This window comes from Choloepus didactylus, chromosome 2 (genome assembly GCF_015220235.1).
Source record: "Choloepus didactylus isolate mChoDid1 chromosome 2, mChoDid1.pri, whole genome shotgun sequence".
Classification (NCBI taxonomy): domain Eukaryota; kingdom Metazoa; phylum Chordata; class Mammalia; order Pilosa; family Megalonychidae; genus Choloepus; species Choloepus didactylus.
The window spans coordinates 159,412,238-159,439,019 of record NC_051308.1 but is presented as its reverse complement, the minus strand read 5'-3'; the positions used below and the strand labels follow the sequence as shown (position 1 = coordinate 159,439,019).

Sequence of the window (26,782 nt, the reverse complement as noted above, 5' to 3'; positions counted from 1 at the left end):
AAAAAGCAATCCATTTCTGGTGTTTTGCATTCCAGTAGCTTTAGCAAACTAGAACAGATAGGATGACTGACAGCAGAAGCAGTAACCTTAAACCATACATAAACTGTCTACATAAAATATCTTAATGGGAACTAAGATATGGAGTGGTTACTCTAAGAAGTATATAATTTTACCATTAAGCTACAAGGTGATAGCCTTTTCCAATGGCAAAATTCCTCCCACAGACATGGAGCAGATGCCTCTCCCATAGGGTGGCTATGGACCTGTGGGCAATATGGATGGCCCTATTTACCTTACAATTGAACAGGACATTGTACATGGGGGCAGCCATATAACCCTACCACATTATGTGATACTTTACCTAGCAATTAGGAAATGGTTAAACCTAAATATTGAATGAAGCATACCTCATGGTAGTTTTATCCTTTAGCTATTTATTTTTGCCCCAGGGGGTGCTGTGATGGTCATGGAAAAGCATATAACACATTTAGCTACTCACACAGCTCATGTGCTTAATAAATTGAAGTTGACAATACTATCATTAAATGACAAGATCACCCAATTACGGAAAATAGTCTTACAAAACTGAATGGCTTTAGACATTTTGACTGTGGCACAAGGTGAAACCTCCCATGCTCTTATAAACATATACAATGTTGTGTATATATTCTTGATCATTCACATAATATTTCACAAACTTTAAATCATATGCAAGAGCACATACACAGTATTAATCTATTATTTACCATCCCCCTTTCTACTTGGCTAATTCTTTTATTCTGCCTTGGCAGCATTTCTTCACAGGATTGTGTGGTGGATTATTACTATTCTGTTGTCTTTTATATTGTTGTTGTGGTATATAGATGCAATGCCTGTCCTATGGTCAACGCAATCTATTACATGGGGTGGAATGTGGCAGCCCAGGGCCTGGGTCCCCTCTTGAACAGAATGAAGCCCCAAGCACATAGCAGCCTGCATGACCAGGACAAAGGTCAAAAAAGAAAACAACCTCCCCAGAGGGAAAAGAATGTAATCATTGATGTAAAGGGATGGGAGTGGAATGGCATTAATTTTATCTTAATCTTAAAGATTAATCTTAGCAGAACATCAGGTCTTCAGATCCTTTAATGATTATACTAGAGGCCCGATGTCCTCATACTATATGGAATGTCTTTGTTCTAAAATCATAAACATATTGCCCTTCATACCCCTGCCCCTCTACAGAGCACTATCCCTCCAGACCAGTACACTAGAAACTCTCTCCTGTTCATAAGTCCTAATAAATCTATGTCTACTTCAGTGCCTGGCATATTTTTCAGTCTCATGGTGGCACCAACTCATGCACTTCACAATCTCAGTTGGGCCCAAACACAGGACAATCTTCAAAGATGGGAAAACATATTTTTCCTTCCTTCCTTCCTTTCTTTCTTTTTCTTTCTTTCTTTCTTTCTTTCTTTCTTTCTTTCTTTCTTTCTTTCTTTCTTTCTTTTTCTTTCTTTCTTTCTTTCTTTCTTTCTTTCTTTTTTGTTAGCTCTTGGCATTCAATACAATCTTTGTCATAACAGTGGCTGCGTACAAGCTTAGGGAATATATGCCACAGGGTCTAAATTCCAGTGATAACACAATAAAATATCAATATGTCTAGGTTGCAACAAGGGATAACAAAACTTATAAAGAAACAGAGTGATGGCCCAGGCAAAGAGATTAAAGCATTAGAAACCATCAGTGAGGAGAATCAGGCCTGGACACACCAGACAAAGACTGATAAAATGGTCCTAAACATGATCAAAAAGCTAAAGGAAAACATGGAAAAAGAACTAAAGGACATCAAGAAAGTGATGGTTAAATACAAAGAGAATATCAATACAGAGATGGAAATCATGAAAAGGAACCAAACAGAGCTAAAGACACAATAACAGGAATTAAAAATTCCCTAAAAGGGTTCAACATAGATTAGAGCTAGCAGAAGAAAGAAATGTGAATTGAGGATGAGATAATTGAAATTGTGCAGTCTGAGGAACTAAAGAAAAAAGAATGGAGAAAAGTGAACAGATCCTGAAGAACCTACAGGACATCATGAAGTACACCAATATAGGTACTGTGAAAGCCCCAAAAGGAGAAGAAAGAGAGAATGGTCCAGAGAGAATATTCAAAAAAATAATGGCTGAAAACTCCACAAATACAATGAAAGACATGAATATACACATCCAAGAAGGTCAACAAACTCCAAATAGCATAAATGTAAATAAACCTACACTTTGACATATTATAATTAAATTGTCAAACGTCAAAGATAAAGAGAGAATCCTGAAAGCCACAAGAGATAAGCAATGTGTCACATACTCAGTAAGATTAAGTGGAAATTTCTCATCAGAAACCATGGAGGGAAGAGGCAGCAGTACTTAAAGTACTTAAAGGAAAATATTGACAACCAAGAATTCTGTATCCAACAAAACTGTCTTTCACAAATAAGGGAGAGATTAAGATAGTCCTAGATAAACAAAAGCTGAGGGAGCTCATCACCACTAGACCAGCACTATAAGAAATGCTAACAGGAATTTTTCATGTTGAAAGGAAAGGACACTAGACAATAGATGTAAGCCACATGAAGAAATAAAGATAATGACATGGGTAAAGATAATGACATGGGTAAATATAGATGCCAGAACTATTGTATTTTTGTTTTATAACTCCACTTTTCACTTCCTACAGGATGTAGGAATGCAAATGCATAAAATGCAATGATAGTGTTACAGCTCTTTTAGAATTTGTCTAGCAGGTTTTCTGGCTTTAGCTGGAAAACCCTTAAAAAAAAAAGTAATGATAAATCAGTGGTTTGAGACTCATAATGTATAAATACATAATTTGTAACAAGAACTATGTAAAGATGGGATGAGGACTATACAAAAATAGTCTGTGTATGCAATCAAAGTTATGTTGGTATCAGACAAATGAGATTGTGATAGATTTGGGATGTTAAGCATAATTGGTGTAGAGTTTCTATTTGGGGTGATGGGAAAGTTGGTGTGAAGGTAGCACAACTTTGTGAATGTGATTAATCCCACTGACTGGTTGAGATGTGAAAGTTTATATTGTATATGTTTTGACAATTTTTTAAAAGTAACACTTAAAGAGACAATGACAGCTAAATTCAATACATGATCCTGGACCAGATATAATATTTGAGGAGAAAAGGATCAAAAGGGTATTTGGGGAATATATGAAAATATTGGAATACAGCCTGTAAGTTTTGTATCTGTGTTAAATTTCTTGAACTTGGTAACTGTACTTACAGTGGTTAAATAAGTGAATGGCCTTGTTCTCCAGAAATGTACAGAGAAGTATTATGTGTTCAAGGAGCATAATGTATACAATCTACTCTCAAATATTTAGATAATAGATAAATAAATATATATGTAGACATATTCAGACAGATAAATATAGATAAATTAGACAGGTAATATGTAGACCTATAAATATATAGATAAATACATGGATGATGGATGGATTGATAGATGGATAGATGGATAGATAGATATAGCAAATGTGGCAAAATGTTAAAATTGATGGATCTGCAACTACCTGTAAGTTTGAAAATTTTTTTTAAGTTTAAGAAAAATCATATGAATGGTATTTAAAACCACAAGCCTAGATGATAGCGCTAAGAAAGTTGATGTAGATAGAGAAGATAAAGGCCAAGGACTGAGTCCTCGGGCATTGCAAACTTAAGATGTCAGGAAGAAGAGGAAGACCCAAAAAAAGGAGACTGACCACTACCCCTAGATACACCTGATTGTATGAGTGATTGTGCTATCCTGACAAACTGAACAGCAGTCACTGGTCATCTTAAAGAACTGGAAATATGATTTTTAAAAAATGACTGAATAAGATTCTTTTTCTTGTAGCAGGTTTTAAAGCTAAATATTTTGCCAAAGCTAAACAAATTAATATGAAAAAAATCATTTTACATTCATGTAGTATTTTTTAAAGTATACAGTGATTAGTTGCAAAGCAATCTGCATATAAACAGATGTCATACAATCATATAAATCTGTGAATGTAACAAATGAGCTAAGAACAGTATAATAAGTTTTGTAGCATTTCCATTTTTACAGGAACTAGTTCAAATGGTGCTAAAGAAAGTAATTTCTTTTAAAGTGAAATCATTGATTCTGAATACTGATGAGAACTTTTTTTAATGTTTTTTAAAAGTTTTATATAGCTTCTGTACTAATTTTGGCTATATTTTTTCATGGAGTCACATATAAAGTATGACATACTTCTGCATTTCATCTCACAGCAAGAACTTTTAATATCATAATAGAAAAAAAAAGACCTAGATTTTCTTAATGTCTGTCTGGTTTCTTACTTTGAGAAACAACCATTTCTGGTTGGCTGTAGTAAGTATTAACCAGAAGAATAAAGCTTTCCATCCCCCTTGGAGGTGTTTAGGTGTTGAGGTGTTTAACACCTCAAGACACAAGGTTTCAGTAGCTAGAGGCTTCTGTCATTTCCATTTTTCTTTGAGCAATTTTTCTTATTCATCTTTTAAATGATTCAAATATTTCTCCAGTTCTACTTTATTTCCCAGTTTTCTGATAATTCTGAGCCACACCTTTATTTTTATCATCCTATGTGTATCTCAAATTAATAAATGTTGAGTTTTATTGAATTGCTCCTTTGACATCATTTCATTGAAGTCATTAATGGGAGAAGTTAATGATATATGTAATTTTTTACAGGGAAAGGGATATGAAGAGTGTGGTAGGTTGGAACTGTTATATACCCCAGACAAGGCCACACAGACCTACTGTGTGGGTGGGATCTTTTGGTTAGATTATTTCAATTGAGATGTGACCCACCTCATTTGTGGTGGGTCTTAATCTTTTTCTGGGAATTATGAGAGGATTAAAGACAGAAAAAGGCCAGAAGCTTATAGAGAAAAAGCCCGTGGAGATGCTGAGAGAGGGAGCCACTGAAGTCAGAAGCTGAAAGCAATGAAACCCCGGAGAGAAGGACCAGCAGACACCAGCCATGTGCCTCTCCATGTGACAGAGGTGTCCCAGATGCCGGCAGCCTTTCTTCAGAGATGGTATCCTCCTGTTGATGCCTTAATTTGGAAATTTTCATGGTCTTAGAACTGTAAATTTGTAAGCTAATAAATTTCCATTGTACAAGCCAACCCATTTCTGGTATACTACATTCCGGCTGCTCAAGAAAACTGAAACAAAGAGCTTTTTTTTCTCAATTTATGATGATGATGATGAAAGGACTTACAGGTAATTCCTTCATGTGCTTACATCCTGGGCATCACCCACTGGAGCACTTTGTCCCCCAGATTGTGAGCTGACAAGTCCTAAGTCCTCAGAAGATTTTTATGCTGTCTTTGAGGACCACTCTGTCTGCCTTCCAGGACCTTTGTCTCTTCCATTTCAGAATCATTGAAGCCATGGTGTGCATCTCCATAGATTAAGGATTTCACTGAATGTTCGTGGGATGCCTTGCTGTGACTTGTGTTCAATGAAATGCCAGGACTCAGAATCATTATGTTGTGCTGTTTTCAGGGTGATTTTGGTTGAAAGTTTTTTGAAGCAATAGATCAAAAATATCAATATTATTGACAATACCAATGCCAATATAATTTAGAAGTTCAAAAAGAGAATGGCTGAGACTAGCCAAGGAGGACATGCCATTGTCTATACTAGGCCCTGCTATGAAAGCAGAATAAAATTCATCAACAAATCAGTTTTTATTGTGGCATTTTAATTTAAAGATTTAAACTAAATTTAATTTAAAGTCATCAGGGTCTTCTTTGGGGAGGATGCTATCAAGGAATCCTCAAAGCAATGAGGAAATTTGGATTATAGTTATCTACTTTTCCCAACAAGGGGAATGAAGTTTAGAAATGCTAATTGTTGTCCATTTCCATTCAGTTTTGATTCTGGATTTGGAAATGTGGTGGTCTCGACCAGTCTGTCATTTTGAATATTAAGACTGAAATTATGGAGTGGATTTTAGCTCCTCCCAAACTTATTCATATTCTGCTGTAATGATACCTAAATCAGCAAAGGTGATCAGAAAGACAGAAATTTCAGGCAACTGAATCTGATTAGAAGTCATGAAGACTGGGCTATAAGGGAGGCTGGGAATGTCATGAAGAAGAGCTGGAAAGAGCTGCAGAGAGCTCATTGTCTTACAAACAGGAATGTCTCTGCCTGCAGAGGCATGGGAGCAGCCAGCAGAGTGTGCTGTGCTGATTAGATTGGGAGGAAAACACCCTTCTCTTCATCTAGCTGAGCAAAAAATCTTTCTCTTGCTCCTCATGGGGTTGCTCTTGTGTTACCTTTTCAAGTGTTCCGATGTTATTAAACATGTAATGATTTATTGCAAGGTTTATCTCTTGCCTACTAAGGATCAGGCAAGCCCAGGTCTTACTTGGACAGCAACAAGCAATACAGGTGGCCACAGGTCCAAGTCCATCGTGCTGGAGCTTCCAAAGAGAGGCCTTGTTCCTTCCCTGCTTCCCCACTTCATCTCCCATCTGGGGGAACTGCAGGCTGACAAGAACCCAGGAAAGCTTTACAAAGTCTCCTCTTGGATAAACTTCATATTGCTCACTAGTCTGCAAATTTTAAATTTTCTGGTGCAATGCATGGCTACAGCATGGCACAGCATTCAAGGGGACAGCTGGAGGATGGCATCAATGCTTGACTAGATCCAAAGACACACAAATCTATTTATCAGTGATAATCATAGTGATAGCCCATATAATTATTGTGCTAGGCACAGCATTACCTCATTCAATCCTCCTACTAACCTTATGAGGTAAGTACTCTTATCATTTCCATTTTACATATGAGTAAGCAAATTTAGAGAGGTTACCCAAGATGGCATAGTATGTGGCAGAGCTGGGATTCAAACTCAGATTTATATGGCCTTTAAACTCTACCTCTGCTCGAGGGAAATGGTCATTTATTCCCAAAAGTCACCTTCAAAATTTACCTCTTCTTCCTCAGGCATGCACTGTAGCCTACACAGAATATTCTAAGTTCCTGAATTGTACACTGCCAAACTCTTCTGCACTTCTCCCTCACAATGCTCATCATGCATGTAATTACTTTTTTATATCTGTCTTCAATGAACTCCCTAGGGGATAGAACCATGTCTGCCTTGCTCCGCATTCTCTCTCCAGGGCATAGAACTTAGTAACTCAAAAAAATTTGTTGAATATTTTTGAAGTCTCATAACTTCATAATTTTCACTTTAAAACATTAAGAGATATGAGGCATATACTTTCTGGAACAAATTCTGACTTTCAAAATGAATGCTCCTTTTAAGTTGAATATGCTAAAAAAAAGAACTGGATTCCTGTGCCAGTTTGATGTATTGTGTCCCCCAAAACATCGTTATCTTTGATGTAATCTTGTGTGGGCAGATGTATCAGTTTTGATTACATTGTGATTCTTTGAGTGTTTTCATGGAGATGCGTCCCACCCAACTGTGGGTGATGACTCTAATTGGATAATTTCCATGGAGTTGTTGCCCCACCCATTCAGGGTGGGTCTGAATTAAATTACTGGAGCACCATATAAGCTCAGTCAGAAGGAGCAAGCTTGCTACAGCCAAGAGAGACACTTTGAAGAATGCACAGAAGCTGAGAGAGTAGCTGCAGATGAGAGACAGTTTGAAGACGGCTGTTAAAAGCAGACTCTTGCTCTGGAGAAGCTAAGAGAGGACAAATGTCCCAAGAGCAACTAAGAATGACATTTTTGAGGAGCTGAAGCCGAGAGAGGAACATCCTGGGTGAAAGCCATTTTGAAACCAGAACTTGGAGCAGGTGCCAGCCATGTGCCTTCCCAGCTAACAGAGGTTTTCCAGACACCACTGGCCATCTTCCAGGGAAGGTACCCAATTGTTGATGTGTTACCTTGGACACTTTGTGGCCTTAAGACTATAACTGTGTAACCAAATAAACCCCCTTTTATAAAAGCCAATCCATTTCTGGTGTTTTGCATTCTGTGAGCATTAGCAAACTAGAACAACTCCCTATGGGTAAAAATCTTATAACACAAATATTTATAGAGTCAGAGAATATAGACATTAGGAAACAATTGAACCTAATTCTTTCATTTTATAGATCAAGACCCAAATTGATTATGTGACTAGACCAAATTACTATAGTTAGACACAGCAGAGCTGGAACCAGAAGTTTGAAAATATAAATTCAGGGATTCTGTGGTTGTAGGAAAAAGAATCTAGGCAGTAGAGGTTCACAGAACATAATATCATCTGTATATTTAAAGAACTTAGGAGATGAAAAAATACCAATATAATATTGGCTGAATCCTTAGATATATTCAATACATTCAACATCAAAGTATTGCATAGAAAAGACCAGGTACTTGCGCAGGAGTATTAATAAGTCAACAAAAGAAACATGGCTTTCTTGGTGACAGAAAGGTTGTTTTTCTCTTTTTAATTTTGCATTTGCCGTTGCTGCTTCCTTAGCATTTTGAAAATCTTTCTATTACTTTAAGCATCTTGAAACCATTCATGCACCATACACATCCAAGATACGTGTTGTGACAGTAGACTCCCTGCTGTCTGGCAACTAAAAAGGAATCCTATTGGTACTAAAACCAAGAAAATATTCCATAGTCTTCTTTCTGAGGACAGAGAAAGCCACAACACTCTCATGTGCATCTTTAAAAACATACTTGAGAATTCAGGTAATCCCCTACCTCTACTCACAATGTATGTCTCAAAAAGTGAAATAAATTTGTGTGAAATTCAAACCAAGCATGTAATGGAAGGATGATGGTTTCTGCACCCAGAAAACTCAAACTTAGTTATAGTCATATTTTTAGACACCATTTTAATGATATATTTTTATCATTAGTTTATCTTTTTAAAATTTCTAAAAAATATTTTTAAAATTTGTTTTTTTTTCCTTTACAGTTGATTGCATTCTACCAGACATTCTATTGTATGTATTAGGCTAAATTGTTATAAAGAATAGACTCAAAATGCAGTGGCTGACACAAAATAGAAATTCTTGCCCTCCCGAGTAACAGTCCTATAGTAGGTGGGATGTAAACGGCTTTGTTCTATAAGGTCATCCAGTTACTTGGGTTTCTTCCATCTTTGTCGTCCCTGTTCACAAAACTGCTGCTCACTCACTACCCATAAGACCATAGGAAAGAACAAGAAAGTAAAGGGCAAGCAGTTTTCTCTCAAGGATGTGAACTGCAGGTAGCACTTTCCAATGATGCTGACATCTCATTGACCAAAGTGGTCACATGGCCAAACCTAGCTGCAAAGTAGATTGAAGATATGAAGTGTTTGACTGGGCTTAAATTCAGGGAGTTCTATTACTACAAGAAAGGTGAGATGAGTATTGAGGGACAAATAGCAATCACAGTCATCTCTCATTTTATGCTTTCAGAGTAAATGGATACAGACATATTTTTCTGCTGGATTTTTGCCTTTTGAATTCTTATGTACCTCAAGAAATCTTAATAGTCTTTAGCAACACTTTAATTGATGATCTATCCATAATAACAATGGTTCATAACAAAAATAATAGCTACCACCTATTCAGTGCTTACAGTGTGGTGGGCAATCAGTTTTAGGGTGGTGTTAATGGAATTTCTTAAGTATTCTGTGATTCCCCACTAAAGTATAAGGGGTTTATTTATAGTCATAGTTGACCCAAAATTAAAAAATTTTACTGCCCACTCTCTAAACAGTTCTTTTTTCTATTAAACAAACCCCTTGTAGATCCTTAATCTCAAATTGTGTTAACTTTTCTTCTTGATGAATGTATGGGATCTATACTAATTCTGAGTACTTGGTCTATTGAACCTGGAGTTGAGTGAAGGCTCCAGTTCCAAGGCATCTAGAGGTAATAAAAGAGAGAAGAAAGGCCTCTCTAAACAAACATGTGAGGAAAACCATAAATGCCACACTGGCAAGATGAGAGAAAAGGTTTTTAACTTTCTCGTGGAAGCATTATTCAGAATATTAATTTTGGAGCAAGTCTGGAGACGTCCATGTCCTGTTCCTATGTGGCCTATCCATCCAAACAACACAAAATCAATAAAATGGCAGTCTAGAAGGCAGACTGGTCTATTGTAATGTGCCCCCAAGTCTCTAAAGTGCCTTAAAGGATCTCTAAAAGATGACACAGGTAACAGTTAATGTGTGACTTCTCACAACAGTTCTGTGATGCAGGTATTAATATCAGCTCAATTTTATAGATGAGGGATGTAGACCTGAAGAGTTTAAATAACTTGCTCAGGTTGGCACAACCAGGACTGAAACTTAGGTCTGTATTTTTAAACCATTTCATTATACTTGCCCAGTTGCACCAAGCCCAAAATTTGGAAATCGTCTCAGAGTTCTCCTTCAGCCTTCTCATCCAATCAGTCACCAAGTCATATCCTTTCATTTTGAATAGTTTTCCACTTATTTCCACTTCCCTATTCCTACCACTCCTGGCATAGTTCAGATGCGTTTCACTTCTTGCTCAGGTTAATCTAATTCTAATAGTTACCTAAGTAGGTGTTCTCGACTTGAGTTTTGTCCCAGTTCAGATCCATCCTCCATATTATTGTCTGAATGGTTTTGTTTTAATAATGCAACTCTGATCCTGCCTCTCCCCTACTTAAAAGTCTTCACTGGCTCTACAAAACCTCCAAAATAAAGTACAGCTTTTTAGTTTGGTATAAAAGACCCTTGAAAATCTTCCCTTGGCATATCTCTTTAATTCTGGTTCAATCCCACTGCCAGTTCCTCTACCCATTTCCATAACCCTCATATGACACGGGGTCATATCTCCTATCATCCAAGGAGCTCTGACTATGGACTTATAAAGAAGTCTCAATTGCTGTGAATAATATTAAATATTTACTTTTAAACCAAAAAGTCTATATTAACCATATTTAGGTAGCCATGGACATTCTTGTCCCTGTAAGTTTCCACACAGGTGGAGATGGCTTTTTTCCCTTTACTTCTGGAAACATACCTGCTATGAATGCCTGGAGTTCCCTTTTCTCTTTCCAAAGTGAAGCTGATATTTGTTTTTTGTTTTTTGTTTTTTTTTTTTTAGATTACCTCGTCTTTTGGTAGGAAAAGAAGCACTTTCAAAATAAGTGCTAAATGAAAAGGTTTTCCTTGTTCCTTTGAAGCCATTTATTTCAGTGTGTAGTCCATGACTATTAGACTTGATGAAGTAGTTTTAAATACAGTATAGTCAAAATATTTGCTGTTGCCCTCCCTTTCATTGCTATCCTTCCTGCCCCTTTAATGGCAGGCTTAGCCATAGGTCTTGCTGAGACCAATAAAACGTGAATGGAAGTAGTGATGTCAACTCTAAGCAAAAGTTTTAAGAGCACTTATGTAAGAACATTCCATAATTTCACAATTCCAGAAATGTGTAGATATAGGCTTCTTTTTCAATCTGCACCCCAAGAGAAAAGAATGATGTCCAGAATTTTAGCTAACCTGCAGGTAACATGCAGTAAGAGTAAGAAAGAAACCTTTGTTGTAGAAAGCCATCAAGATTTTGTGATTATTTATAACTCCGGCTATCTAGCAAAGACATACATTTACAATTGGGGCTTTCATCTACTTCAGTTCCATATTCTACCATGTGGACTAATCATACATTCTCACCCGTAATAATCTGTGGTTGGCTTCCACATGCTCCATAGCAGAGCCTTTGCACATATGTTCAAAGTTCAAAGGAGAGACATTGACTCTCATGTCTCAGGTTTAGAAGGCAACTTAAATATTATTTGACCCAATTTCCTATATTCTTGAATACTCTGTATGACATCCTTGACAAACTTCTGCTTAAAAAACTGGTGGTAAGAAACCCATTCCTTCCCAAGGCAGCACATATCATTTGAGGCAGCTTTACTTGTTAAAAACTTCTTCCTTACAAAGAGTGAAATTTGGTTTGCCCTTAACTTCTTATATCCAGTGGTTCTAATTCTATTTTCGGTGACCTGACGGTTCTCTCCCTTCTCCCTTTGTATGTTCTCAAGGCTAATTGTTTCTGGACCCTTCAAATGTTTCTCATAGGACATCGTTTGAATTCCTCATCACAACAGTGGAAGCTCTCATCTAAAAGCCCTCCAGTTTGCATAGTCCTTCTTAAGTGTGTACTCAGAACTGACTGCAGTAATCAAAGTATTTTTGTCACTTTGTACAGAATGGAGCCTATCATCTGACTTTTTTTAATTAGAGAAGTTGTAGGTTTACAGAAAAGTCACGCATAAAATACAGAGTTCCCATATACTATCCTATTATTAACACCTTGCATTAGTGCGGTACATTTGTTAGAATTCATGAAAGAAAATTTTTATAATTGTATAATTAACTGTAGTCCATTGTTTACAATAGGGTTCACTGTGTTGTAAAGTCCTTTTTAAAAAATTTATTCTAGTAACATGTACACAACCTAACATTTCCCCTTTTAATTGCATTCAAATAATAATCCAGTGCTCTTAATTACATTCACAATGTTGTGCTACCATCACCACCATCCATTACCAACACTTTGTGATCAACCTAAATAGAAACACCCTATTCCCTACACTCATTCTGTCCCTGATAACTTATATTTTAGATTCTGACTCTATACATTTGCTTATTCTAATTATTTCATATCAACAAAGTCATACTGTATTTGTCATTTTTGTCTGGCTTATTTCACTCAACATGATCTCTTCAAGGTTCATCCATGCTGTCACATGTATCAGAACTTCATTCCTTTTTATGGCTGAATAATATTCCATGCATATACCACATTTCATTTATCCATTCATCTGTTGATGGACACTTGGGCTGCTTCCCTCTTTTGGCAATTGTGAATAATGCTGCTATGAACTTTGTTGTGCAATTATCTGTTCAAGTTGCTGCTTTCAAATCTTTTGCATATATACCTAGAAGTGAGATTGTCACCTCATATGATAATTCTATACTTAACTTTCTAAGGAACTGTCAAACTGTCCTCCACAGCAGCTAAACTATTTTACATTCCCACCAGCAATGAGTTAGTGTTCTTATTTCTCCACATCTTCTCCAATACTTGTAGTTTCATGTTTGTTCAGTAGCAGCCATTCTAGCAGGTATGAAATGATATAACATTTTGGTTTTGATTTGCATTTCCCTAATAGCTAGTGAAGCTGAGTGTCTTTTCATGTGCCCTAGAAAAGGCCATGTTCTTTTTTTTTTTTTCCTAGTTTGCATTGATTGTATTTCTCCCCCAATACCACCCTATTTTTAACACCATGCAGGGTTGACATTCGTTTTCCCTCATGTAAACACATATTTGTACATTTTATCACAATTGTTGAGCACTCTAGGTTTTACTGAGTTATAGAGTCCCAGTTTTTATCTTTCCTCTTTCCTTCTGGTGTCCCACATGCTCCTAAACTTCCTTTTTCAACCATACTCACAGTAATCTTTGTTCAGTTTACTTACATTGCTGTGCTACCATCACCAAAAACTGTGTTACAAACCTCTCACTCCTGTCTTTTCCTATCTGTCTGTAGTGCTCCCTCTAGTATTTCCCGTAGAGCACATATCTTGTTCACAAACTCTCTCACTGTCTGTTTGTCAGAGAATACTTTAAACTCTCCCTCATATTTAAAGGACAGTTTTTCCAGATATAGGTTTCTTGGTTGGCGGTTTTTCTCTTTCAGTATCTTAAACATATCACACCACTTCCTTCTTATCTCCATGATTTCTACTGAGAAATCCGCACATAGTCTTATAAAGCTTCCTTTGTATGTGATGGATCACTTTTCTCTTGCTGATTTCAGGATTCTGTCTTTATCTCTGATGTCTGATAATCTGATTATTAAGTGTCTTGGCATAGGCCTATTCAGATCTATTCTGTTTGGGGTACACTGCACTTCTTGGATCTGTAATTTTATGTCTTTCATAAGAGATGGGAATTTTTCATTATTTCCTCTGTTATTTCTTTTTTTTTTTTAATCATCATTTTATTGAGATATATTCACATACCAAGCAGTCATACAAAACAAATCGTACTTTCGATTGTTTACAGTACCATTACATAGTTGTACATTCATCACCTAAATCAATCCCTGACACCTTCATTAGCACACACACAAAAATAACAAGAATAATAATTAGAGTGAAAAAGAGCAATTGAAGTAAAAAAGAACACTGGGTACCTTTGTCTGTTTGTTTCCTTCCCCTATTTTTCTACTCATCCATCCATAAACTAGACAAAGTGGAGTGTGGTCCTTATGGCTTTCCCAATCCCATTGTCAGCCCTCATAAGCTACATTTTTATACAACTGTCTTCGAGATTCATGGGTTCTGGGTTGTAGTTTGATAGTTTCAGGTATCCACCACCAGCTACCCCAATTCTTTAGAACCTAAAAAGGGTTGTCTAAAGTGTGCGTAAGAGTGCCCACCAGAGTGACCTCTCGGCTTGTTTTGGAATCTCTCTGCCACTGAAGCTTATTTCATTTCCTTTCACATCCCCCTTTTGGTCAAGAAGATGTTCTCCGTCCCACGATGCCGGGTCTACATTCCTCCCGGGGAGTCATATTCCACGTTGCCAGGGAGATTCACTCCCCTGGGTGTCTGATCCCACGTAGGGGCGAGGGCAGTGATTTCACCTTTCAAGTTGGCTTTGCCAGAGAGAGAGGGCCACATCTGAGCAACAAAGAGGCATTCAGGAGGAGACTCTTAGGCACAAATATAGGGAGGCCTAGCCTCTCCTTTGCAGCAACCGTCTTCCCAAGGGTAAAACTTATGGTAGAGGGCTCAACCCATCAAACCACCAGTCCCCTATGTCTGTGGTCATGTTAGCAACCATGGAGGTGGGGTAGGCGAATACCCCTGCATTCTCCACAGGCTCCTCAAGGGGGCACTACATCATTTTTTTTTCCTTGTTTTTCTTTCTTTTTTTTTTTTTTTAACTTTCCCTTCTTTTTTAAATCAACTGTATGAAAAAAAAAGGTAAAAAGAAAACAAACATACAATAAAAGAACATTTCAAAGAGACCATAACAAGGGAGTAAGAAAAAGACAACTAACCTAAGATAACTGCTTAACTTCCAACATGTTCCTACTTTACCCCAAGAAAGTTACATAATATAGCAACATTTCTGTGAACTTGTTCCTACTATATCCATCAGAAATTAACAGACCATAGTCATTTCTGGGCATCCCCAGAACATTAAATAGCTTATCTGTTCTTCTTGGATTATTGTTCCCCCTTCCTTAATTGCTCTCTACTGCTAGTTACCCTACATTTTACATTATAAACCATTTGTTTTACATTTTTCAAAGTTCACATTAGTGGTAGCATATAATATTTCTCTTTTTGTGCCTGGCTTATTTCGCTCAGCATTATGTCTTCAAGGTTCATCCATGTTGTCATATGTTTCACAAGATCGTTCCTTCTTACTGCTGTGTAGTATTCCATCGTGTGTATATACCACATTTTATTTATCCACTCATCTGTTGAAGGACATTTGGGTTGTTTCCATCTCTTGGCAATTGTGAATAATGCTGCTATGAACATTGGCGTGCAGATATCTGTTCGTGTCACTGCTTTCCGATCTTCTGGGTATATACCGAGAAGTGCAATCGCTGGATCGAATGGTAGCTCTATATCTAGTTTTCTAAGGAACTGCCAGACTGACTTCCAGAGTGGCTGAACCATTATACAGTCCCACCAACAATGAATAAGAGTTCCAATTTCTCCACATCCCCTCCAGCATTTGTAGTTTCCTGTTTGTTTCATGGCAGCCATTCTAACCGGTGTTAGATGGTATCTCATTGCGGTCTTAATTTGCATCTCTCTAATAGCTAGTGAAGCTGAACATTTTTTCATGTGTTTCTTGGCCATTTGTATTTCCTCTTCAGAGAACTGTCTTTTCATATCTTTTGCCCATTTTATAAATGGGCTGTCTGTACTATTGTCATTGAGTTGTAGGATTTCTTTGTATATGCAAGATATCAGTCTTTTGTCAGATACATGGTTTCCAAAAATTTTTTCCCATTGAGTTGGCTGCCTCTTTACCTTTTTGAGAAATTCCTTTGAGGTGCAGAAACTTCTAAGCTTGAGGAGTTCCCATTTATCTATTTTCTCTTTTGTTGCTTGTGCTTTGGGTGTAAAGTCTAGGAAGTGGCCGCCTAATACAAGGTCTTGAAGATGTTTTCCTACATTATCTTCTAGGAGTTTTATGGTACTTTCTTTTATATTGAGATCTTTGGTCCATTTTGAGTTAATTTTTGTGTAGGGGGTGAGGTAGGGGTCCTCTTTCATTCTTTTGGATATGGATATCCAACTCTCCCAGCCCCATTTGTTGAAAAGACCATTATGGCTCAGTTCAGTGACTTTGGGGGCCTTATCAAAGATCAGTCAGCCATATATCTGAGGGTCTATCTCTGAATTCTCAATTCGATTCCATTGATCTATATGTCTGTCTTTGTGCCAGTACCATGCTGTTTTGGCAACTGTGGCTTTATAATAAGCTTCAAAGTCAGGGAGTGTAAGTCCTCCCACTTGGTTTTTCTTTTTTAGAGTGTCTTTAGCAATTCGAGGCATCTTCCCTTTCCAAATAAATTTGATAACCAGCTTTTCCAAGTCTGCAAAGTAGGTTGTTGGAATTTTGATTGGGATTGCATTGAATCTGTAGATGAGTTTGGGTAGAATTGACATCTTAATGACATTTAGCCTTCCTATCCATGAACATGGAATATTTTTCCATCTTTTAAGGTCCCCTTCTATTTCTTTTAGTAGAGTTATGTAGTTTTCTTTGTATAGGTCTTTTACATCTTTGGTTAAGTTTATTCCTAGGTACTTGATTTTTTTAGTTGCTATTGAAAATGGTATCTTTTTCTTGAGTGTCTCTTCAGTTTGTTCATTTCTAGCATATAGAAACATTACTGACTTACGTGCATTAATCTTGTATCCCGCTACTTTGCTAAATTTGTTTATTAGCTCTAGTAGCTGTATCGTCGATTTCTCAGGGTTTTCTAGATATAAGATCATATCATCTGCAAACAATGACAGTTTTACTTCTTCTTTTCCAATTTGGATGCCTTTTATTTGTTTGTCTTGCCGGATTGCCCTGGCTAGCACTTCCAGCACAATGTTGAATAACAGTGGTGACAGTGGGCATCCGTGTCTTGTTCCTGATCTTAGAGGGAAGGCTTTCAGTCTCTCACCATTGAGTACTATGGTGGCTGTGGGTTTTTCGTATATGCTCTTTATCATGTTGAGGAAGTTTCCTTCATATTCCTACCTTTTGAAGTGTTTTTATCAAAAAGGGATGTTGGATTTTGTCAAATGCTTTTTCAGCATCTATTGAGATGATCAATTGATTTTTCCCTTTCGAGTTTTTAATGTGTTGTAATACATTGATTGCTTTTCTTATGTTGAACCATCCTTGCATGCCTGGAATGAACCCCACTTGGTCATGGTGTATGATTTTTTTAATGTGTCTTTGGATTCAATTTGCAAGTATTTTGTTGAGGATTTTTGCATCTATATTCATTAGGGAGATTGGCTGGTATTTTTCCTTTTTTGTAGCATCTTTGCGTGGTTTTGGTATTAGATTGATGTTAGCTTCATAGAATGAGTTAGGTAGTGTTCCATTTTCTTCAATGTTTTGAAAGAGTTTGAGTAAGATTGGTGTCAGTTCTTTCTGGAAAGTTTGGTAGAATTCCCCTGTGAAGCCATCTGGCCCTGGGCATTTATTTGTGGGAAGATTTTTGATGACTGATTGGATCTCTTTGCTTGTGATGGGTTGGTTGAGGTCTTCTATTTCTTCTCTGGTCAGTCTAGGTTGTTCATATGTTTCCAGGAAATTGTCCATTTCTTCTACATTGTCCAGTTTGTTGCCATACAGTTGTTCATAATATCCTCTTATAATTTTTTAATTTCTTCAGGATCTGCAGTTATGTCACCTTTTTCATTCATTATTTTGTTTATATGGGTCTTCTCTCTTTTTGATTTTGTCAGTCTAGCTAGGGGCTTGTCAATCTTGTTGATCTTCTCAAAGAACCAACTTTTGGTGATATTTATCCTCTCTTGTTTTTTTGTTCTCTATGTCATTTATTTCTGCTTTAATCCTTGTTATTTCTTTTCTTGTACTTGGTTTAGGATTGGTTTGCTGTTCATTTTCTAGCTTCTTCAGTTGATCCATTAGTTCTTTGATTTTGGCTCTTTCTTCCTTTTTAATATATGCGTTTAGTGCTATAAATTTCCCCCTTAGCACTGCTTTTGCTGCATCCCATAGGTTTTGGTATGTTGTGTTCTCATTTTCATTCGTCTCTATATATTTAGCAATTTCTCTTGCTATTTCTTCTTTAACCCACTGATTGTTTAGGAGTGTGTTGTTTAACCTCCAGGTATTTGTGAATTTTCTAAGTCTCTGATGGTTATTGACTTCTAATTGTATTCCATTGTGGTCAGAGAATGTGCTTTGAATAATTTCAATCTTTTTAAATTTATTGAGGCTTGTTTTATGTCCCAGCATATGATCTATTCTGGAGAAAGTTCCGTGAGCAATAGAAAAGAATTTGTATCCTGGTGATTTGGGATGTAATGTCCTGTATATGTCTGTTAAATCTAATTCATTTATCAGATTGTTTAGGTTTTCAATTTCCTTATTGGTCTTCTGTCTGGTTGATCTATCTATAGGAGAGAGTGATGTGTTGAAGTCTCCCACAATTATTGTGGAAACATCAATTGCTTCCTTTAGTTTTGCCAGTGTTTCTCTCATGTATTTTGTGGCACCTTGATTGGGTGCATAGACATTTATGATTGTTATTTCTTCTTGCTGAATTGTCCCTTTTATTAGTATGTAGTGGCCTTCTTTGTCTCTCAAAACATCCCTGCATTTGAAGTCTACTTTATCTGAGATTAATATTGCTACACCTGCTTTCTTTTGGCTGTAGTTTGCATGAAATATTTTTTTCCATCCTTTCACTTTCAGTTTCTTTGTGTCCCTGTGTCTAAGATGAGTCTCTTGTATGCAACATATTGATGGTTCATTTTTTTTGATCCATTCTGCGAATCTATATCTTTTAATTGGGGAGTTTAATCCATTTACATTCAACGTTATAACTGTGAAGGCATTTCTTGAATTGGCCATCTTATCCTTTGGTTTATGTTTGCCATATTTTTCCCTCTCTCTATTAATATCCTTTGTTGTACCCATACCGAATCTCTTTAGTACTGAACCTTTCTCCAAGTCTCTCTGTCCTGTCTTTGTTTCTCTGTCTGTAGGGCTCCCTTTAGTATCTCCAGTAGGGCAGGTCTCTTGTTAGCAAATTCTCTCAGCATTTGTTTGTCTGTGAAAAATTTAAGCTCTCCCTCAAATTTGAAGGAGAGCTTTGCTGGATAAAGTATTCTTGGCTGGAAATTTTTCTCACTCAGAATTTTAAATATATCGTGCCACTGCCTTCTCGCCTCCATGGTGGCTGCTGAGTGGTCACTACTTAGTTTTATGTTGTTTCCTTTCTATGTGGTGAATTGCTTTTCTCTTGCTGCTTTCAGAACTTGCTCCTTCTCTTCTGTGTTTGACACTGTGATCAGTATATGTCTTGGAGTGGGTTTATTTGGATTTATTCTATTTGGAGTTTGCTGAGCATTTATGATTTGTGTATTTATGTTGTTTAGAAGATTTGGGGAGTTTTCCCCAACAATTTCTTTGAATACTCTTCCTAGACCTTTACCCTTTTCTTCCCCTTCTGGGACACCAATGAGTCTTATATTTGGACGTTTCATATTATCTATCATATCCCTGAGGTCCATTTCGATTTTTTCAATTTTTTTCCCCATTCTTTCTTTTATGCTTTCATTTTCCATTCTGTCATCTTCCAGGTCACTGATTCGTTGTTCACCTTCCTCTAGTCTTGTACTATGAGTGTCCAGAATCTTTTTAATTTGGTCAACAGTTTCTTTAATTTCCATAAGATCATCCATTTTTTTATTTAGTCTTGCAATGTCTTCTTTATGCTCTTCTAGGGTCTTCTTGATTTCCTTTGTCTCCTGTACTATGGTCTCATTGTTCATCTTTAGTTCTTTGAGTAGCTGCTCTAGGTGCTGTGTCTCTTCTGGTCTTTTGATTTGGGTGCTTGGGCTTGGGTTATCCATATCGTCTGGTTTTTTCATATGCTTTATAATTTTCTGTTGTTTTTGGCCTCGTGGCATTTGCTGAACTTGATAGGGTTCTTTTAGGGTTTGTAGACCTATTGAAGTCCTTATCTCTAATTTATCAGATCTACAGCTTCGTGGAGTACACTTTCTCTAACTAACCAGCAGGTGGCGTCCACGAGCCACCTGTTCTCCACAAGCCAGTTCTCCCCTGCTTAGCCTTTTTGGTGAGTGGGGGAGTGAGTCTTGTGGGGCCCAATTGGTGTACCAAGCTTGCGTGTGTAGTTGGTGTTGCCTGCCCTGTATGTGGGGCGTGTTTCTGGGCAGTCGGGGAGGGGGGGTGGCCCTAACAATCAAATCTCCCTGGTGATCCTAGAGTTTTAAAGCTGCTGCAATAGTCTAATCCTTCAGTTCAGTCCTACCACAGTTTGTCTCTGCCACTGACCCACAAGTCCTTGGTATTGGCGTATGGCTCCTGAGACTTGCAAGTGGGCCCCTCTTCCAGGCTGTGCACCCCGGGTCCTCTGTTGAGGGATGACTGTGCTATGTCACAGGTGAGTGCCGTCCCCCCAGGGCAGTTCTGGGCTGCTGGTCTGTGTAGGGAGGCTCCCAGTCTGCTGAAATGATGGCTGAATGGGGCTTTGTTAATTCACACTGCTCCACCTTCCCAACTCTGGGACAATCAGCTGAGGTTGCAGGGAAGGCTAATGTCCACGCCCAGTTTTGTGGTGTGTGCCTGTTATTTGAAGCACTTCCGTCACACTGGGTTGTCTGGGGCAGCTCTGGGCTATGGGGCTGGCGATGGGCAGGAGTGTTTCCTGTCCACCAGGATGGTGGCTGTGAGCGGACACCCCCCTTTTCTTGGGAAGTTGTGGTGTTTAGTGAATTTTCTCAGCCACTGGATTATTGCCTTTTGTCTCAGAGCTCTCTTAGTTCTGCTCTTGACTTGACGTGCCCAAATTGAAAGTCTTTGAAGCTTTCTGTATTGGGCTTCTTAGAGTAATTGTTTTAGAAAAAGAAAAAAGGATTAAAAAAAAAAGGGCCCTCCTCAGAGATCTAATGGGTTATTGAAATGCTAATAGACAAAGCAACCAGGGCCATTAAGGAAAGGTCCACAGGGCAGAGAGATCAGCTTTTCTTCAGGATTTGCATATGCGCCTCAAGGCCTGAGCTCCGCCCTTCCCCTTTCTGTGTTCACCAGAACTCCAAAAATCCTCTGCTTTTATTTTGGAGTTTTTCGTGTTGTTTTTTTTTTTTTCTATGCCTGTCTCCTCTCTGCTGGGCTGGCTGCTCTCAGATTCTCTGGTGTCTGGTCTCAGTCTATCTATGGTTGGAGTTTGGATCAGTAGAATGAGTTTCCGATAAGGGCTGCCACTGCAGTTCTCCCTTCTCCTTCCCGGAGCTGACAGCCCCTCCTCCCACGGTACTGAGCCTGGCAGGGAGGGGCACGGGTCCCCTGGCCGCAAAAACTTACAGATTTCGCTGATCTCAGCAGTTCGACATTTTCATGAGTGTTGTATGAAGTATGCCCAAAGACAGATTGCTCTGTGGTGTCCAGTCCATGCAGTTCCTGGCTTTCTACCTACTTTCCTGGAGGAGTAACTAAAATATACAGCTCACCAGTCTGCCATCTTGCCCCGCCTCTCCTCCTCTGTTATTTCTTAAGTCCCTTTTCCCTTCTCTTCTCCTTCTGGGACACTCATGATATGTACATTCATGCACTTCATGTTGTCATTCAATTCCCTGATACATTGCTCATATTTTTCCATTCTTTTCCCTGTCTGTTCTTTCGTGTGTAGGATTTCAGGTGTCTTGTTCTCCAGTTCCTGAGTGTTTTCTTCTGCCTCTTGAGATCTGCTGTTGTATGTCTCTATTGTGTCTTTCATCACTTGTGTTGTGCTTTTCATTTCCATAGACTCTGCCAGTTGTTTTTTTGAACTTTCAATTTCTACCTTCTGTTTGCCCAGTGTTTTCATTATACCCTTGATCTCTTTTGCCATATCTTCCCTAAATTTGTTGAATTGATTTAGCATTAGTTGTTTCAATTCCTGTAGTTAGTTGAAGTGTAAGTTTATTCCTCTGACTGGGCCATATCTTTGTTTTTCTTAGTGTAAGTTGTAGTTTTCTGTTGTCTAGGCATCCAGTTTCCTTGGTTACCCCAATTGGGTTTTTGCAGACCAGAACAGGCTCTGCAAAAACCCAGAAGGGGGCAATATTCAGTATCAGGTTTCCCTGAGGGTGTGTCTTCGAAGATTGACACACCCTCTGAGGCCTCTAGCCACTGTGCTTTTCCTAACCTGCCCAGCAGGTGGTGCCTGTCAGCCTGTCACTACTGACTGGTATAAGGAGGTATGGCCCCCTTAGTTTCCGTTTTGGCTGTTTTCCCCCAGGCTCTGGGGTTTGGCTCTGAATGGAAGGCCGATAGTAGAGATTGGCACCACTTCCCTCCTCTTAGGGAAGATACGCCCCCTAGGGAGTTATCATCTGCATTTAAATAGGTTCTTTGTCTCTCTGACTCTGCTATCTCCATCCTTGTGTGGGTCAGAGTGCTGTGAACTGAAAATGTGAGGTTTTTGCCATTGAACCACTCAGGTTGAGAGAGAGAGAAAAAGGGACAGAAGGCCCCATTTCAGAGCCAAATGATGGACCCCCAATTTCACTCATTGGCTAGAGGTAACACCTGGTCTTCTGGGCTCTCCCTTCTATGACAGTGGAGTCTTCTGGTTCTTTAAGATAAGTCATCACTAAAAGCCTCTGTCTGCTTGTTGAGGTTTTGTAGCTTGTAGTGAGCAGTCCAGATTTGTCAATTAAAACCCAGATGGAGCTGGACTGAGGTATATTCGCTTGTTCAGAGAGTGCTGCTCTCTACCACAGTGAGGTTTTGTCATTTGTCCTGCCGTGGAGGGAGGGGGCTCCTGGTGCATGTCCGCAGCTTTTACTTACAGATTTTATGTTGCGATCTCAGGCATTCCTCCTAACCCAGGTTGGTGTATGATGTGTGGACAGTCACTGTCGTCCCCCAGTAGTTACTCCAGATAATTTACTGGTTGTTTCTGGTCACTTATTAGTTGTTCCAGGGGATTAACTAACTTCCACTTCTCTCTATGCCACCACCTTGCCACCTCTCCCAAGGCCATGTTCTTTTAATACATTCCCATGGGTGTAGACATGTTGTAGATGGGAACTTTTGGTTAGGTTATTTTAATTGAGATATGATCACCCCATTCAAGGTGGGTCTTGATTCTTTTACTGGAGTCATTTTGTGAGAGGATAAAAGAAAAAGCTCAGAGAGCTCAGAAAGAAAAGTCCCAGAGAAATTAAGAGAGATCCACAGGACACAGAGAGGAAGCCACTGGAACCAGAAGCTGAAAGCAATGAAACCTGGGAGTAAAGAAACAGAAGACACCAGCCTTCATTTGACAGAGGTGTCCCAGAGCTGGCTGCCTTTCTTCAGAGTTCAGGTATCCTCTTGATACCTTAATTTGGATATTTTCATGGCCTAAGAACTGTGAATTGTAGGCTAATCAATTCCCATTGTAAAAGCTAACCCATTTCTGGTAGACTGCATTTTGGCAGCTTTAACAAACCCAAACTGTCACCTCTTTGATCCTCTTTGTCCTCATAATAGTTTTTGACTTAACATCTATTTTATCAGATATCAGTATAGCTACCCCTGCTCTCTTTTGGTTGCTACTTGCATGGTATATATTTTTCCCATCCTTTCATTTTCAACCTACTTATGTCTTTGAATTTAAGGTGAGTCTCTTGTAAACCTCATGTAGATAGGTCATGCTTTTTATCCATTTTGTCAATCTCTGCTTTTTGACCAAAGAGTTTAATCCATTTACACTTAAAGTCACTACTGATAATTAGAACTTTCTTCTGCATTTTGCTATTTTGTGTTTTTAAGTCTTATATCTTTTAATGTTAATGTTTTCTTCCATTTTATTTGGCTTTTTGTATTGTGCCATTTTGAGACGGTTCTCATTTCTTTCTGAATATATCTTTCATGTATTTTCTTTATGGTTACTATGGAGTTAAATTTATAAATCTATAACAATTGTATTTTATTTGGTACCAACTTATCTTCAATAATATACACATATACTGTTCCTATACCTGTCTAACTCCCCACCATTTTTTGTACTTGCTTTTATATCTTTTTACTTTTTATGCTAAAAACTATCAATTTATCATACTTTTTTATGCATTTGCATTTTCACACCTGTAGGAAGTAAGGAAGTAGAGTTGTGTACCAAACAACTCTACCCAAATGGTTACCTTTACTGCAGGTCTTTATTTTTTTATTCCAATTTGAATCACTGTCTAGTATCCTTCCCTTGAAGTCTGAGAACTCCTTTGGCATTATTTGTAGGGCAGATCAAGTAGTGATGAATTCCCTGAGCTTTTGTTTATCTGAGAATGTCTGAATCTTTCCCTTATTTTTGAAAGAACATCTCACTGGTTGTAAAATTGTTGGTTGGCAATTGTTTTCTTTCAGCACTTTAAGTATTTCAACCCACTGCCTTCTTGCCTCCATGGTTTCTGATGAGAAATTAGTATTCAATCTAATTGGGACGCCTGCATATGTAACATGCTGTTTTTCTCTTGCAGCTTTCAGAACTCTCTTCTTGTCCTTGATATTGGACAATTTGATTACTACGTGTCTGGGTGTGGTTCTCTTTGACTTTATTCTGTTTGAGATTGAGTTCCCTGGGCTTCTTGCATGTGCATATTCATGTCTTTTGTTAAATTTGGGAAGTTTTCTGCCCTTATTTCTTTGAATATTCCTTCTGCCCCTTTCTCTCTTTCTTCTCCTTCTGGGACTCCCATAATGTATATATTGGTCTCTTAGGCTCCATTTGTTGTTTTTTTTATTCTTTTATCTTTCTGCTCCTTAGCCTGAATTGTTTCAGTTGCCTTGTCTTTGAGTTTACTTATTCTTTCTTCTGCCAACTCCAATGTGCTATTGAAACCATATAGGGAATTCTTCATTCCAGTCACTGTATTCTTCAACTCCAGTGTTTCTCTGGAGAGATTCCCATATTGTTCCTTCATTGTTTTGCTCATATCCTTTAGTTCTTTCCTTTATCTCCTTGATCATATTTAGGATAATTATTTTAAAGTCTCTGCCAGGTAATCTGAAATCTGTGCCTCTTTGTTGATGGTTTCTGGATTTTTATCTTGTTCCTCTGGCTGGGCCATCAATTCCTGTTTATTTATTTATTATGTTATCTTTTGGTGCACACTGTACTTTTTAATATTTTGATGTGTTAACTCTGGGATTTAGTCCCTGGGCTGTTTCTGAAGTTGTATCCAGTTACTGATAGTACAGATATTTTCTTGAATGCAAGGAACTCATCAAAACAAACAAATCAAGACAAGAAGCACCTTTCATTTTCTTTGCAAATTGGCTCTGCTTTGGCTGGTGGTCTCTTCAGAGCTTAGCCTGCCTATCAAGAATATCACCCAAATGTAAACGGGAAGTGTCATCTGAGTCTGAGTGGAGCTGGAGCTTGTGCTTGCTAGAGGCTTTAGGATGTCCCTGTTTATAGTTTATAGGAATTTGAGTGAATGTGCCCTCTACAACCTTTGAAATAGACCTCCTCCGCCTCCTGGGTACTCTCTTGAGTGACTTAATGCAGATAGTTCTTTGCCCCAGGCCATTTCAACTTATTGTTTTTCACACTGTCCTAGCTATCTGCAAGAAGTTTTTGTCCTCAGGGCAAACTCTGGGAGGGGAAATGTGAGAAAAGTTCCTTGGCTCAGTCTCTCAGTCTTCTATCTAGTAGATTGACACTGACATACATGCACCCCAGTGTGCATATAGGGACCACTCTGCTCCCGGGGGAGCAGGGCCAGGGACCTGCAATGGGAGTGCAGGCTGACTCCATAACATTTGGGGGATGGGATAGAGGTGGTGCAGCAAGGGCACTAGGAGCTTCTTCTATGGCTTTTGAAACTGTGTTTTATTCATTTGGCACTTGCCTGGTTAATGCAGCCCTTTAACTGTTTTCTGCAGTTAAGAGGAAGGTTACTGTCTTTAAGATTCTTCTGTCACCTTTGCCCCAGGGGGATGGGAACAATGACTGCCCTCAGAGTTGGGCACCAGTGATCTGAAGTAGCTGATCAAAGGTAGACATCTGGGATCAGACCACACATCCAAGGAGTTTGGAGGACTAGTTCTTTATGTCCCACCCTGGCACCAGCAAGCTGAGTCAGGAACTGGAGCTTCAGTTCGCAACAGCTACATGCCAGGAGGCTATGGGAAGGGAATCAGTCACTGCAGGGAGGATGAAACTGACTGGTCTTATTGAAATTTACAAGCCTCTTCCTCCCTCCCAGGATACTGCACAGTGTTCCCCTGGACTCTGGAGTTTCAAAGGAGTTGATTCAGACAGTTCCTGCCAGTTCAATAGTTGTTTTGGTGGAGGGACTGATTCCTACTCTGCCATCTTCCCACAGTCATCAAGCCTACAATTCTTAAATGACATTTAAAGTTTTCCAAAATGAACATGATTTAGTTTGAACCTACCATTCATTCACTTATTCAACAATATTGTTTGAGCACCTACTAAGTGGCAGGCATCATTCTGGTTAGAGTAGATACAGCAATGACAAA

At 38.4% G+C, this 26,782-nt stretch overlaps 1 non-coding gene and 1 pseudogene across 1 annotated transcript; one reads left to right on the top strand and one right to left on the bottom strand.

Moving 5' to 3' along the window:
- Positions 1–2,745: 2,745 nt before the first annotated feature.
- LOC119528326 lies at positions 2,746–2,807 on the top strand. The gene has a single exon (XR_005215634.1). It is a non-coding gene; the product is annotated as a U7 small nuclear RNA (small nuclear RNA).
- Positions 2,808–5,356: 2,549 nt separating this feature from the next.
- On the bottom strand, positions 5,357–6,541 carry LOC119513711 (annotated as a pseudogene).
- Between the last annotated feature and the right edge of the window lie 20,241 nt (positions 6,542–26,782).